Genomic DNA, 16,506 nt, shown 5'->3' on the forward strand with positions numbered 1-16,506 from the left:
GGTTTTTTTAAAGCTTTGGTTCAGCAGATGTTTTTTGGTGGCCTGGGTCAGAGGGGAAAAACACAGCAAAGGTCTGCATGTTTAACCCCATCCTTAATTACACACGCCCTTGTTAGTGATGGAAATATATTTGAAAAACAACTCTATGGCCAGGAGTGTCATTTGTGGATGCCACTATTGGGGGTTTATGAGTGGAGAGGATGATGACTAATCAAAGAGATGAGATAAAAAAAAAAAAAAAAAGGAAAATGTTTAATTAAATCCACAAAGGGATGTGTGTTAAATTTTACTATTCTTAAGGCGTAAACATTTTTAATTAAAAGGAAAAACAGGCTCATATTCCATGAGTGAGTTGATGCAGCAGCTCACTACAAGCTTCACTTGTGCTGTTTTAAGGCTTTTCCTCAAGGATAAATGCACTTCAGCACAAACCCACTGTTCTAAAAATAGCCCAGTAATAAATATATCCACGCGCAGGCAGCCACAATTTTGAGAGTGGATCAGCAGATGAAATGCAGCGGTCGCTCACTTCAAAGGCTTGCTGGAAAATCCTGGAATAAATCCTTGGCACCTATTCATCAGGTCTGTTGGATTCTCGTAAAACAAATCTTTCAATGACAAGGCCCTCTCTGGAGTAAACTGGAAAATATTTAACTGATGTTATTCTCAAGAACAGTTTTAAATGAATTGAAAGTCTGATTTTTTGACTACAAGACACTACAACTAAATCACAAAAATAGGGCTTCAAGGGAGAAAAATATCATTGTCTGTCTGAACTGAAACCTTGGTGATTCCCTCATTGCCAAGATGAAACTTCTGTTTTGTGTGCGAAGAACTGTGACCAGAGCAAGCTGGAATGACAAGATCTGATCTTTTGCCCCTCTTATTCCTTTGGAATCTCTCTTGTGAGAAGCATCACAAACTGGGGCAGTTGGCATGAGTGTGCAGTCAACTGACATTTTACAACAGATTTCATGGCTGGTGATGTTGTAGTCCAGCAGTTTCCTCTCACTGCCATTTGAAATCACCAATGTGGAAAGTTGCCAAGTGCAGCTTTGGCCGCAAAGCCACCCTGCATCTGCATAAAGAACCTGTCATTCCACTGAGGACTTGGTGTTAGATTTTTCATGCTTTACAGCCTATGGGAGTTTCGTGAGTTTACAAAGAGTCAATACCCTGTGGAGAAAGCCATACTGTACATCTCAATAATCAGAGCTTAAAGCAATATCTCCATATCTTGAGAAATATGTCGATGCCGATGTCGGTCACATTCCCCATTGGCCTGATGGGCTTCACTGGATAAAACTTTTGTCATGTGCTTACATGGACTTTGTGTTGGAGTCGTTTGTTGACACGGACTCCATAGCTAGTGTTGCACACTGTTGGTGCTGTAGGGAAGTGGAAGAGCGGCACTGAATCAAGGCACCCAGGGAGCGAGCATAAACATCACATCATCCGAAAAATTCATCCTGTGTCCTTTACATAGAAATCAGTCCACATGCTGCTCTTAGCAACTGTAAAATTTGAGGAAGGTCTCATTCTTTAAGTTATGTTACAATCTGTTCACACTTGGCAATAGAAATGGGATTAGTACATATAAATTGTTTCACATTCTTACATTTACTACCCTTAAACAATGACCTATCAAGTGTGGGTTCCCCCTCTTTTGCCAGTCTTCCTGTTTGGATAGACATGTGAGTTGTACCATTCATCTTATCCATCTTTCAGCAGAAATTAGCGTATCTTGCAAAATGTGTAACTATTGCTTTAACTATTTTCTTATTTCAGAAATGAAACCAGAGATAGATTAAATCTGTATCTACTGGGGAGGCCGCTCAGAGCAGAGGCAGCATGTGGTGCGAGTCTTGAGGGGTTTGGTTAGGGGGTTATTAAGGGGATAGGGGAACAGATTGGGAGGTAAAGGATGAGGATAATTGAGTGTGACCATCAGCGCCTGATATTAAGTTAGAAATATTCACCTGATTAGGGACTATGTGGGTGGTGGGGTCCTTCCTTCCCCCTCACCACCAATTTGCCCCTTTCTAGAGACTGTAATTGTAGCTCAAATTAATTCCTTGTCTAAACCCATCTGAGGATGCAGCTCTCAGTGGCACAATTGGGTACTTAAAAACACCTGCTCCTCCTACTGTGTGTGCGTGTGTGTGTGTGTGTGTGTGTGTGTGTGTGTGTGTGTGTGTGTGTGTGTGTGTGTGTGTGGTGGAGGGGGCAGTCTTCAATTTACCTACTTTTGTGGTTGATGATAATACATTCATACAATTAGAAAACTGGTAATAACAGGGCGAATTGCTCCACCTTAAACTGACATTTCACAGTCACTAATTTCAGGCTCTTAGGAGAATTTCTCTCCTTAGCTAAGCTGTCCAATATGTCTAAACCCTGAGTGACTGACAGGTAAGTGATTCATCATAATGACAGTCTGCTGTGTTGGGAATTTCTGCACACCAACAGAAGAGTTTTGTGCCTCTTCAAAAGTGCTACTCATGAGCATGAAAGTCAGTTTGAATTAGTCCTACTTGTGAAGAAAAACAAAGCTTTTACTCAGCACCGGATGGCAGACTTGACAATTGCACGTAATGACGTAAGTGTTTCCAATTTTAAAACTGTTTTCAGGAGTGTGCCTGTAGCAAATTAAAGCCAAGCCCTCACCTGTCTTTGAAAGAACACCATGTGTTTCATTAATCAGTTAACTTTTTTAAGAAAATGAAACACAATTCACAATTGATGTAAGTGGCAGGTAAAATCACCAATTTCAGGCAAACTACCATTTAATGAATGGTTACTGGAAGATGATTGTCATTTCAAATAAATATCTAACATTCATATAAGTAGAACTCGGCTGATGCAGTAAGTGACAAAAGTTTTAAAAAGATGCAACAGAACATAAAAAAAAAGAAAAAGAAATGCAATGTCGCCAGGAATGATCCTCCCTCCAATTTAGGATTCCAGTCGTTGTTGCTTTGAGGAACATTAAAGTGAGTGTTAATGCCCAGAGGGGTATTGCTGAGTGATGCCAGGATAAGCAAAGCTTAGCGAGGTGCGTGGAGTCCATGGCTGATCACTTTCACAGCTCGACGAAAAGAAATGCAGCTGTTGTTTACCATCCATATTTTATTTCATCCTTTTCCTTTGAACCCCCTCGCTATGTGAAGGATTTCAGGCTGGAAAATACTAACAAGCACACACACACACACACACACACACAAACACACACACACACACAACTACATACACGAAATACTTTTTAAGGCAAATACATGTCTTTGTTACTCTCTTTGAAGGGACAGAACAGTTCATAAAGGACTCATACACTTTATCACAACAAAAATATGCTACAAAATACTGTATATGGGATGTGCAAAGCTTCTAAAATCAGTAATCTGTTTTAAATGCTTTCTCTTTCATCCCAAATTTTAAAACTGCATTGCATTATGGGTTTTTACTCTGATTCTTGAATAGGGTCTCTAGACCCCCCTTTAAATCCTACGTTACAAGCAGCCAGAAACAAGGAGTTCAAGGTTCAGAGTCAAGAAGCATTTACACATTTATGAGATAAAAGTCAGTTCTTGACTCTGAGGCCAAGTGAAACTAAAAGAAACAAAAAAAAAGGTTTCCTTGAACACTCAATGCACAAAGCTTTGATAGACATGAACATCAGTCTGTATTTCAATTAGTATGAATACACTCTGTTCTCCTTCTTAAAGAGGAAGAAGGCAAGACAGAGTGTCTCCAAGTTTTCAAAGCAAATATATGAAAAGAGTAGTTGGTCTGACAAGACCCACTACTCCAACCAAAGACAACCAAATTGCAATTAAGTATCTCAGGTTGTGACAGACTTCAAACACTCAATTACACAGTTGAGTCTGTCTTTAGAAACTGGACCAGAACTAACGTCCTCTCCTGCTCATCTCTAAAACATGCTAAAATCTGTGAAGAGAACTAAAACTGCTTTACAACTGACATTTACCTCAGCTGATATAACTGTGTGAATTATTGAAATGAGAGCACATTTCCTGGAGGAAAAAGCTCTTGAATGTATTGAAATAAAAATCATACAAGGCACCTCAGCGACAAAGTGAAGTGAAGCTCCCTCAAGGAGAGATAACAGAGAAAGTGAAGTCTTGAATTTTCAAACTGAAAAAAAAATTGTCGGGGATGTAGAAATGTAATTACTGCAATGATGAGCTGAACAAAGTGATTAAAGGAGGCTGGAGGTGTAGAGAGAGGGGTGGGGGTACCTTTGATGTCGGTGAGTGCCGTCAGACCACAAGTAGACTGAGGACAGGCGTAGCTCTGTTAGAGTCGACTCGTTTGTTCAGTCCGCCAGGGGAGATCTGTGGATAAAAAACAAGGCAGTGGAAAATAAGTCTTCAGCCAACTCACTGACAGTGCATTGTTTATATAGAGCTCTAAAGTAATGTAGAGACACTTTTACAGTACAATCACAGCTGGTTCACAACTGTAATCTGATAGTGCTCTACTCTCAACCATAGAACGCTCTCAGGAGCTCCTGGTAACGCTCCATCCTCTACTGCAAATCTCAGTTTTGTTGTGCCACAAGGCTTAGTTTCAGGACCACTACTGTTTTCTGTTGGTGTTCATTTTTAAATTTTTAATGCTAATGACACTCAGCTGATTGAGAGATGAGATTAAGGGTCCAACGCTTGCTAGTTTCAGACTGATCCAGTTATCATTTTCCTGTCTAACACCCACTTTGTTTAAATAGAAAATACACTTGCACCCATCTGAGCACCCATGGGCATTGATCTTAAAACGTGGTGGGTGGATGTCTCTTGAACATCCATGACGAAGTGAATATTTATTCATACTTCTCTTTATATAACATTAAAGATGTCTAATGTTGTGAGTTGTGCCATTACTTCTTTGTAGGGCTGTACGGAGCGCATTGATATGGACACGCCCCAAATGTACGTAAGCAATGCGCACTAGACCATGCGCTTTGGATCATTGAAATAGAGCCCTAAGTGCTGGATGTCCAACGCTTTCATGCGGATAAACAACAATCATTTTCTCTCTCAACTCTCTCCATCTTATCTGTAATAACCTTGGCAGTCTGTCAGTATATATTAAACTTGTGGCTGGAAATCCAGAAGGCTTATTTGACCCTAATGTCAGTATTGATGCCCAACAACAAGGATGCTTCCTTCAATCAAAACACATCCAAAATGTTCTATTCGCTACGGAGAGAAAGAAAGTTATCCACGCTTTTATATCCTGTTTGGATGACTGTAACTCATGTTACACTCAAGGGTTTTCATGAATTAACAGTAACATGTTGATGTCACCCCTATCTCAGCCACCATTCACTGGCTTACAGTTGATTATTATTTTGTGATGATGTTCAAGGCTAAATTAGGTCTAGCCCTAAAAACATCTGTGAATTCCTGACCCTGATTGACCCTTTGTCAACACTCTCTAGACATGTTTTTTCAGACAGACATTATCATGTGGTGTTCAATACATTGTGCTGAAGTAAAAAAAAAACTAAAAATTCAATCAATAGTTCTCCACACACTAATATTCTCCTCGGAAATTCAGGGTAATAATTACTATACGCATATGCAATTACATGCAACAAGTTATGGAACTGCTATTACTGCTGCTACAGTAAGAAGAATAATTTCAAGCTTAGAACATCACATCAAGATCTGAACTGATCAATTATTCACTAAATATGTGAGGTTGAAGGTTGTCTGGCCAATATCTGATTCTTGATAATGAGGCAACACTTTCAACAGACCAATATTCCAGGCTGACCTTAGTATTCACACCGCACCACCTCAGAAATATAGACATCACAGGCACACAGAAAAAGACCAGTGTCGAATACTGCAATTGGTTTTGATGCTTCATACCATGGGATGAATCACTGTGCCATACACATCAACCTGTCCAGAGGCTCAGCTGCCTTTAATGACTTAGGAAACAAAAGCCTGGCAGCAAAACCGCTGGATCGACTGCACCCTTGAAGATGACACTCATGATGAAATCAAACCTGCCCTTATGCACGCTTCCTTGCAAGCCAATGTTCATTCCAAGACTATGGGTTTAATAGTATGTAATGGTTCCTAAAAAACTGCTTCATTCTTCAAGCAATACTTTGCTCTACTGGAACATTTATAAAAAAAAAAATTAAAAAAAAAAATTCCCAAATTGAGTTCATCAACAGTTCGTCTCGAATATTAGCTGGTATGCAGAGATGCAACTGGGGTTCAGACTGATTCGTGATGAAAATAGGATCCAAAGCTATTTGCTTATGAAGTGGATGAAATGTGAAAGAACAAAGGTTGTTTTTGATGCAGCGTCATTATTTTCATCAGCAACTTAAAGGCTGTTTTTGAAAAATTTTTACACACTGAACATGAAACAAGTAAACCTGAAAAAGCAAATATTGCCAGCCGACCTTTCATGACTCTAAACTGCATGAACTTATGTTTAAAATCAGAAATATGAACTACTGGTTTAAGCTTTAATGTATAAGCAGCTCTCCACATGATAAGTATTTCCAGATGCAGCTCTGACTCCAGGCCAAATATGCATCAGTGAGAAGTGAAGCTACACAATGTTTTATTAACTATGATCAGAAGACACCCACAGTGAGTTCGAAGTAAAAATCGATACAAAGTCAACTTTCCTCTCCAGGTTTTAGCCGGCTCTGGGATTAAAATATCTCTCCCTCTCCAGGGATTCCTGGGTGTGCTCACTTCAAGGACAGATAGGCTCTGAGCACCTTGGATTTCTGGTACAAACATCAAAGGTGAAGCTAAACCCGGCCGCATTAGTTATCACCTCGTCGCTCTCTGTCTCCCTCTCTCTCCGGATTCTGGACGAGACCTTACATCGCTCCTGAATGGAGATTATCTCAACCCACACAGTCACAGCTCACAGTAGCACGTCAGTTAATATGCATTTTATTTGACTTAACATAATGCAATGCTCTTGTAAGTGACTCTTTCCTCTGGGGGGGGGGGCAGGTCAGCAGCACAACAAGCTGGTTTGGGAATGAGAAAATTGATGGTCGGTGTTGATAAATGGATGAACGATGCTCTTGGTTCCCTCAACTAATGGCACTTAACCTCCCAGCTGACTTTGTGGAGCTGATCACAAGTCAATATTAGGAGACTGTGATTATTCTGGGTGGCAGTCAAGGGTTCCTGTGGCTAAAGAGGTGTTGGTAAATGGCCAATTCTGACACAATGCTGACAAGTATTAGCAGTCATAATGCTTCAAAGATCTGCACTGGGGGGCTGTGAGGAGTGAATGTGGATAACAACACATTGTTGTAAAGAAGCTTGTATGTTCAACAAAGCACTTCTGTGGGTTAATGAATGTATAAAAAAAGGTCAGTGACTATGCCTCAGGCAGATAGAATCTCATACCCCCAATACCCACATCCTATCAGATTTATTCACACAGCAACAAGTCAGACACATTTTCTCTGCTCTTGGTTCTGTGGAGCAAGTTGACAATATTCAGCACTGGCCCTGACGCCTCTACCGTCATTTGATAGTAATAACTGCAGAACCCTCATGCAATATTTGTGCTTCATATCAGAGCCTGATACCTCACCTGCTGTGCATTATGCAGACAATTGCATATTCTATCATGACTTGTCCCCCTTCAACCCACATCGTTTGGAGAGCGCCCCGGTGTAATTCTGAGATTAATAATGAATGCAGAGTGAGGGTGAGCTCGCTGACTGACTAAAAGGGTGACTGTCAGGGGAATGCGACACTGATCAAGGCCTTTCCACAGCTGTCAGTGGCTCTGCACGCTCACATTAGAGGAACTGCAATCATGTATAAATGACCACGTGGATAAGCAGACACTGTGTGTGTCATTGCATTTGCGCTCTGTGCATACAGGTTACCCGTGAATGCAGCGAGCAACCTGACTAACTGAGCAACTGTGTAAATGAAATGCTAAATGTGAATACGAAAATGAAAATGTAAGTGGAGGCATAAATTATGTAAGACCACTGTGCATGTGGGTTAATCTCCGACAAGTCCTCCAACCAAAGTGACAAAACAGACAAAACAGCCAATACAAGTGTGTTTGATCTGGTGCCGCTATCATCAGGATGCCACTGTTTGTCATCGCCTTCCAAAACACACATAGCAAATTAAAAAATGACTCATAATTATGACTCATAATTATCTGCAACCTCTATGGCTCTGGTTTGGTGTTGACAACTAAAACAATTTAGTTTAACTAGAGGAAGTTTGTGGTCATGGTTAAAAGAACAATTCTATATATAGTTTGGGAAATGTGCTTGTTTGCTTTCTACCTGACAGTTTGATGAGAAGATCAGCACCTAGATCATGCTTGTGAGCTATGTATTGAGATACATCTAGGAGAAAATTAGCTTAGCTAAGCACAAAGACTGTAAGCAGGATGAAACACCTATCTTGCTTCCCTCCAAAGTTAAAAAATCTGCCCAACAGCATGAAACTCAGTAATTAATATGTCATATCTAATGTGTTTCGTCTCTGCACAAACAGAAATCTAAAAATGACATGTTGAGGTTTAGATGTTGTAATTATTTCTTGATCACCGGTGGACAAAGTAGTTACAGTACAAAACTCCTAAGCTGAGCTAATGCTAAGCTAAGTATATTTTCCAGATTTGCTCTTTCATTGTGATATTAACTTGATACTGTCTTCAACAGAGCAACAACAACATTGGTTGTACTTTTTACTGAGGCACAGACATAAGAGTGAAATCGACTTTCTCATCTTACTCTCAGCAAGAAGGCAAATATGTGCATTTCCTGAAATGTCAGACTATTCTTTTGAAAGAAACCAGCATTGACTGTTGGTAGACAAGGGAATACAAGAGTCAGATACTTGGTATGCCAAACAATCCACCATGGTTATGAAGAACCACAATGTGACGTTACGTCTGCCTTTTCTTTTCATTTCAGTACAATGTATGCATCACTTGTTTTGACCAAACAACAGTCTGGAGTTAATACCACAATGAAAATGTAAATCTGGCAAATGTACTGTGATACAGATATCAGATATTAAAACCTAATCACCAGACTATTTACTGTGGTATTTTTCCAGTTGTGATAGACAACAAAACCAAAGAGAATTGATATGTTTGATATCTTAAGGAACAAAAACCAGGAGGTGTTGTACAAAAGCAGCTCCACAGAAGCCATCTTTCTGCACATAGTACGCATATTAGCTTACTCAGCGTTAAGGGAGCCCCACTGTTCATACACATCTACAAACTCTGATATGTGGACACATCTCAGCAGCTAAAGCCAGGGGATGGAGTATTATTGTGCCTCTTTTATGCATATGACTCATACTCCATGTCATCCAGCCTCTGTCTTTTCTTCTGCTTTGTTCTTCTCTTTAATTTCCCCACAGTATATTGTCTATCAAAATGAAAAAAACTGCAATTATTGCAGATGGTTCGGAGCACTCTGTTCTCTGACAGAATGCCCTGACAACTCCAGGTAACTGCTCAGCTGAAAGCAGAGCACACGGTGTACTGCAAATGCTCATTCGGTGTGTGCACGATGTGTTCGCAGCATCCAGCAGCTCATTGTGTATTCCAAAGGAAAATTACAGACCATCATCATTAGTCCAGTCTACCAGGGCAGGCTTGCGTCATATGTAAAAGACAAGTGGTTTGGATTTTAGAAATGTGCGCACTCATCTTGGAGAGCTCAACTTGGCTGGACGCTCCTTTAATTTAAGGCAAGAAGAAATGATTCTGTCTCACCAGAGCTTACCGCTTCCCAAGATGTAAATAAAGACCAAGTCATAGAAAGAAAAATGCCCTGGCAAAGAGAGAAAGAACTCCTGCCAAAACAAAGTGGCAGAGTCCTCAGTGAAGTTTGAAGGGTATAGGGAGGAGAAATTGATTGGCTCTTTTGTTCTTTGAACTCTGCACAGTTTTCGTTTTTCTTGCATATTTCACCAGGTTACTTTGAAAGTTTAATTTGTTCCAGATTCATTACAGACAGACTGTGATCAGTAATTCAGCCCATAATCACCTAATGATTACTCAGGTATTACAAAGCCAGCACGGGAACATCCTGCTTCCTGAGCTCCCCGCTGAAATCTTTGACCTTGTGATGGTTTGAAAAAAAGAATAGAATGATATTATTCACACCAATAGAAAACATTCAAACAAAGGACGCATCTATCTCTGTTCAGAGTAAAATCATTTGCTGCAGTGGGGTGTACAACCCTTGATTAAGCTAACCACAATGTATTGAAAATGCCTGCAGAAAGCCATTAACTTGCTATTTTGTTCAAGTGAAATATCCACATTCTTCCCGGATGTGGATATTTTTTCATAAACGTGGAGAAATTGAAGAAGGTACAGACTGAAGGTCATTCATTGTTCCTTAACTTGATGATGATGCTCAGCTCGAGGTAGATTGAAGATTCACTTATGTTACTCAGTTATTGTTGTTGTTGTTATGTGATGGTACACAGCCTGTTTCATCCATCAACTATCTGGAGTCTCACAATTAAAAATAAAACAAGTCTCCTTACATGCTTGCAGGCGGCTGAAGTCCTCTCTTAATGTGTAATGTAATCTTTATACAGCTGACCTTTATGCACAGCTTTGCAGGCGTTCAAAGTGAAAACACCACTGCATTAATGCATGCAGGTGGTTCTCTTGGGGTGGTGCATGATATAAAATGATGAAATACAACCCCCAGGCTGGTCAGTAAGTGAGTAATAGATCCATAAGTTTGACTGCTTTTCAGCTGCACAGCTGGTTATACTACGATGAAGAAGGATTTCACAACTCGAAAGTTTTCACAGCAGAAATTGTTTAATCTTCCATCGTGACAGTCACTGGTCTTTGGCAAGTGTTCTTATTGGAACCTGTGAACCTGTGAACATGTGTTATATTGGCCAATGCAACACGTTGATGGATGACATTATAATTTTGCCACGTACACTGACTTCACTTTTTTTTGCTAGATGACCAAGGATTTTCTCTTCTTTTTTTTAACCCATCGTCCCCTGCATCGGCACCTTGACAACACCGTCTCACTGACAAGCCGACCAAAAAGTGCTAATAATACGCAATGCTGAATATCTGTTGTACAAGCCATTGGTTAAATTAGCGACATATTTAAAGACATGTACTTGAAAAATGACATTAGAGTCCATACATTTCATATACTGTACAGTGTGGTCATATTTTCTCTCCGTCCGTACAACTAGCTAATGTTTGGGGATTATAAGGTACACTATGTCTTCATACTGTGAATGTTTACTGCAGCTTACAGGCATTTTATGATAATGCTACTTACAATACACCAATTTGGACAGACAGAAGTCAGTATGCCAGACGAGAGTGCACCGAACAAAATGTTTTTCTGTCTGTCTGATTCTGTTTAATGTGGCTTATCCATTCTGCTGCAACCTAATTCTGCCCAAACAAAGCAGAAAAAGTAATAACCTACTCCACCATATATGAAGCTAACTTGCTGGCTGTCTGGCTGTCTGCCTCTGGTCAGGTGCTGATGGCCTGGTTGGTGCAGAGCGGTTAATAAGACCTCTGGCACAGTGAGAAATCTGTTACCACCCGAACAATCTCGCTTTGCTGCTTGAGTCCACTCATCTCTCCTCTGATGCAGAGTTTTTACTCTGTCAGCTGAGGGACAAAAATTCTGAATTAGCTAGAAGTAAGGCTTTATCCACTGTAGGCGTACATTCAGCTATTATTAGAGTGTCTGCTTCTCTTCTTTGCACTATTTACTGTCTGCAAAGACACATAAAGAAGATAATATTCTGCAGCTGAAAGTGGAGTCATCCAACCTTGGAGTAAAACAAAACAAAAAAGACGCTTTTTCCTTCAAACTGTTTAATATAACCAACGCAAAAGAAATGCTTCTCAGTCTGATGAATGGTAGGTAACTTGAAGGCCTTGAATTATTAACAGTTTAACATATCAGGTAATCTTGGTTTTAGCAGGATTGAATGATAAGATTCGGGTGATTGATTAAAGCACTGAGTATAGATTTTCTGAACTCCTTTAAGTGTGTGTGTGTGTGTGTGTGTGTGTGTGTGTGTGTGTGTGTGTGTGTGTGTGTGTGAGTGAGTGTGTGTGCATCTCCACCCCAGATATTATGATTGTGAATTCAAGTCCATCACCCTCAGCATCGTATGAAACATATGGAGGATCAGTCTTCCTGATGGATCCACAGAACCTGAGGAGGGTTTTTTTTTTCATGCATTAATGCTTTGAATAAAAGATCCATGCAGGGATTTATGCATAATGTGCACCTCCAACCCTGCACTTGTCTATTATGTAACATGTCCAATCCCAGCCTGACGAAACGCTCGCCTCTCAACAGCATCCGCAAAGACAGGAGAAGACTTTAGTGTGTGTGTGTGTGTGTGTGTGTGTGTGTGTGTAGGGGGGGGGCAGAGGCAGGTGTGTGTGTTGGGGGATGTCAGAGGCGTGAAGAGATCAAACATTGCTCTGGGATATTATCAGCTGCCTCTGTTTGCAGCAGTGGTAAGGAGAAGCGCTGTCACACTGAGCCAGTCACACTTTCATAACTGCTGATGTAAAAAGAAAAGTGGGTAAACTATGGACTGTCATCATAATGCAAACACTGATACGGACAAAAATGAATTACAATGCCTGAAAAGTGTTCATTTACAGCCATTTCCCTCAACAGAGCCTGACTGATAGCACTTGAAATCATATGGATGAAGACTTAACATTAATGTCGGTCTAAAATGTTTGATAGAAGATTTTCAACCAACGACAAAGATCGGAAACTGACTCCAGTTCTGTTTAAACAATGCACAATAATCTCGCTAAAAACAAATGTGAATTAAAGGTGACCAAGATGCTTCCCACCTTACCTCCTTTTCTTGTTTTTTTTCTTCATGAGCCACAGTTCATTACACAACAATAAACACTTTGTTTATGCCCATTACCGTGCAATTAAGAAGGACATATTGTTAGCAGTTGCAAGCGGATAAACACTCCAGGGGAGAACAACTGATTAATTGTTGACAATCCTAAGTCTAATTGCAGTTAACTGGTGAAAAAACATAACAACAACACAGCCATTCAAGCGAAGTGAGGCTTGAAACTGCTTCTGTGTGTGTGTGTGTGTGTGTGTGTGTGTGCGTGTGTGTGTGTGTGTGTGTGTGTGTGTGTGTGTGTGTGTGTGTGCGCATGTGTGTGCGTGTGTGTAGAACGGACCTCCAGCATGAAGGTCACCACCGGTGCCTCCACACTGACAGTGACACTTCCTGTCATGAAGTCACCCTTGATAATTAACTTCAGTTCCCAGAAAAAGGAAGGTGGAAGTGGAAATAACATCTCACAACATCACATCTACATCTAACCAACTTCAGAGAGCTCTGCACTGAGAACGCAATTACTAATCAGTCAAAGCCGCAAACATCCTCTGAGTGACGGCTAGGCCCTTGAAATAAGTGCACCCCCACCCCCCAATCCCCCGCGGGGCAGAAGAGGAATTCAGCCAAATGTAATTGGCGGCCACCACACTTTTGGGTAAAATAAAGCTGCTATTTTTAGAAACACCAGTATAAGACCTAACTTCCTGAAGTGGGCACGGAAAGGCGGCTCAACTGGAGTGAAACTGGCCTCTGGAGACCAGAGGAACATGCCACTGTAACAGCTACAGCGTCTCACAAGGAGCCCTTGTCTATTTTTCGCCACATATGATTACACCGCTAAGCGACACAAGCCTTTCAGTCCTGCAGATAGCAAAACCCACTCACGAGCCTTCCAGGCGTACATTCCCATAGTTTCCGATTCAATTATTTGACTTCTGCATATTGCCATTTTCAGGTAGTGATTCACTGCAACGGAGGAAATTGTCATCCAAAGAAGAGAAAAGGAAATGGGGAGCGCTGTAACAGAATCCATTTTGTGTTATTTTCATATGGTTGGCACCACATTTACCACACGCTGCGTGGTGTCCTATATGAAAAGCTGCTGAAACAGGCTGTTCGAGCAGAATGTGTTAGACAGTGACATCTCAGACATGACAGAATCGTGGCTGCTCAAATACCAGCTGTGGAACAAGTACTTCTACTACTTCCTTTCCTTAGGTAAAAGTAGCAGTAAAACCATAATTACAAGCAAAAGTCAAGGTTTCAAACTCCTGATTAAAGGAATAGTTTGACACTTTGGGAGAGGCACAAACAAATATAAGATGAGGTGTTGGCTGTAGCTTCAGATTTCCTGAACAAATATGAGTGTGCTATCGGCAACTCTCGACAAGAAAATGAATAAGTGTGTTTCCCAAAACAATTTCTTTAACGGTATTGAAAGAAGATCAACAACAACAAAAGTTCTGCTAAACAAATTCTGTATTCGTTCTTCAGATGTTTTCTCTAATCTTTGCTTCACCTCTGTTTTTGTTTTTGCTCTTTGGGCCTAGAACAGTTATCTAAATGAAATCATCAAGAAGGTTAGAGGGGAATCTGTCTGTGGTGGAGCTGCTGACAACTGATAGATGTCTGAAATGTGACAAGGGGCCACAACTAGGGCCCGAAAAAGGTTTGGTAACCACTGGTTTAATCATTAGACATTATATTTTATAAGATTAACAGATGCTTTTTCTGTAACATCTGCATCTGAAAAGCAGCTAGTAAAGTTGCAAAGTAAAATGTATCGAATTTCTGGCTGTAAACTGAGCTCCTCGGTCTGAAGGCTTGATGAGAAATGTTTTATGAAGTATTCATTGACAGCCCTCACTTACGCTGTTATCGTCAGTTTCACTGTGCACTCCTTTACCTTGTAACTTCTATGAGACGGCAATAGAGAAGGCAGCAGTTTGGTGATGGAGCGAGACATGAGAACTGGAGAAAAGAGTAAAGAACTTCTCATTTATATTGTATCGATATCCTCTCTCAATGTGCAGGCTGGGGTGGTGGCAGGAAGCAGGAAGGCCGAGGAGAGAGGCTGATGGAAGGGGTAACACACACTGTCTCTGAGCCGTCACTCTGCAAGACGAGGAGCCTCAATCCATCACTCCCCACTCCTCAGCACAGTCCTGCTCTGCTCCGCTCCTTCATGTTTGATGAAAAAGTCTAACACCAAAACCCCGCATCTACTCCCTTTTTACCTTTAAGTGTGTTTGCAGAGTCACACCTCAAATCAATCTAACCCAGATTCAGCTGGAATCTAAATGTCACTGCTGTCAAACAAAGGTGAGGTTTTTTTTTTTCACAAATAAAAAATGATTGATTCGTTCTTTGCACGGAGAACAATACCACAGGTGTTTCATGTTTCTGAGATAAAAACTCTAGTTACGACGATAAAATCAAAGCCAATATTAGCGATGTGCCCTGCTCTTGTAAGATGTCTGAGGTCAATGTGACCATTTTTCCTTACCTCTGTCCAGTCCAGATTTTAATTGAACAGGTCCCACAGTCTATGCCAGCTTGGCACTGAGATGCACACCAGTGCTGCCCAGAGTTTTATAGCTATAATTTAACATCAAATGTCAGGCCTTTGCACACCAAGAGACAATTAAATCCCTGTTTACCCCAATGAATTATTAACTATTCTGGAAAAAAAACACATGCTTTTCTGGTAAAGCGCTATTACCGGCCAGTTTGTTTACAAAAAGGCTATTGTTGAGGGTGTTTACCAGATTCAGAGTGATGAATCTACAAATGCCCTTTGTAAAGATTTGCATCCTTCCTTTGTTGAGCTCTCTGGCTGGTGTTTTCAGCTTTATCAGGCCGGATAGAAAACCATTGCTGCTTCTGCCGCTGCTGCTGCCCAACAGGCATCATGTGACAAACATGCACCAGCACTGACAAACACCTGACCATTAAAGAGAGGAGAGATCGAGAGGCAAAGAGCAGTCAGTCACAGTGAGAGAGAGGGGGCGAGGGGGGCAGCAGTAATTTCTGCTGCCACCACCCACTGACATTGATGGAGAGACCTGAAGTTACCTCGAGCGCTCTGACAAAAACCTCAGCGTGAGCTCACCACGGAAATAAAGCCTAGATTTAACCACCGTCAACACAAACTAATCAACGTGACAAAAAAATATGTGTTTCAGGGAGTTTGTCAGAATGCAGGATCAAAAACAACTTACTGTACCTGCTTTACTGTAATAGCAGTACTTCTCAACTAGGTACAAAGAAGGATGCAGGTTTCACTCCTGTTTCAAGTGACAGGTGAGCCTTTGAGCAAGGCACCCAAAGGTAAACACCTTCTGCAAAACCTTTCTGTGGGGAAATACAGGCAATTGGGAAATTATCAAAATAAAAGCCCATAAGACTGAGGCTCTCCAGTGAGTATTTAAAAACCCATAGACAATTTTCTCTCCCTCATTTCTAAGTAATGTTCTCTTAATCTGTTAAAAGCCTGGAAGAATCTCTCTCAGCACTATCTGGGTGATTAAACAGAGCTTCCTCGGCTACAATAGGTGGAGCAGGCCGGTGTGTGAGCTGCAGTTAATATAGCAGAGATAAG

The 16,506-nt window shown here is 40.9% G+C and overlaps 1 protein-coding gene across 6 annotated transcripts in view; it reads right to left on the reverse strand.

Annotated features, from left to right (window-relative positions):
- arvcfb (ARVCF delta catenin family member b) overlaps window positions 1-16,506 on the reverse strand; it is a 222,974-nt gene that overhangs the window by 130,245 nt on the left and 76,223 nt on the right. For all 6 annotated transcript variants that reach the window (XM_056375564.1, XM_056375562.1, XM_056375561.1 and 3 more), the window contains exon 3: window positions 4,257-4,352. The gene's annotated coding sequence lies outside the window, so the exon portion shown is untranslated. The remainder of the gene's footprint in view (window positions 1-4,256; window positions 4,353-16,506) is intronic.

Source organism: Seriola aureovittata, chromosome 5, assembly GCF_021018895.1.
Source record: "Seriola aureovittata isolate HTS-2021-v1 ecotype China chromosome 5, ASM2101889v1, whole genome shotgun sequence".
Lineage (NCBI taxonomy): Eukaryota > Metazoa > Chordata > Actinopteri > Carangiformes > Carangidae > Seriola > Seriola aureovittata.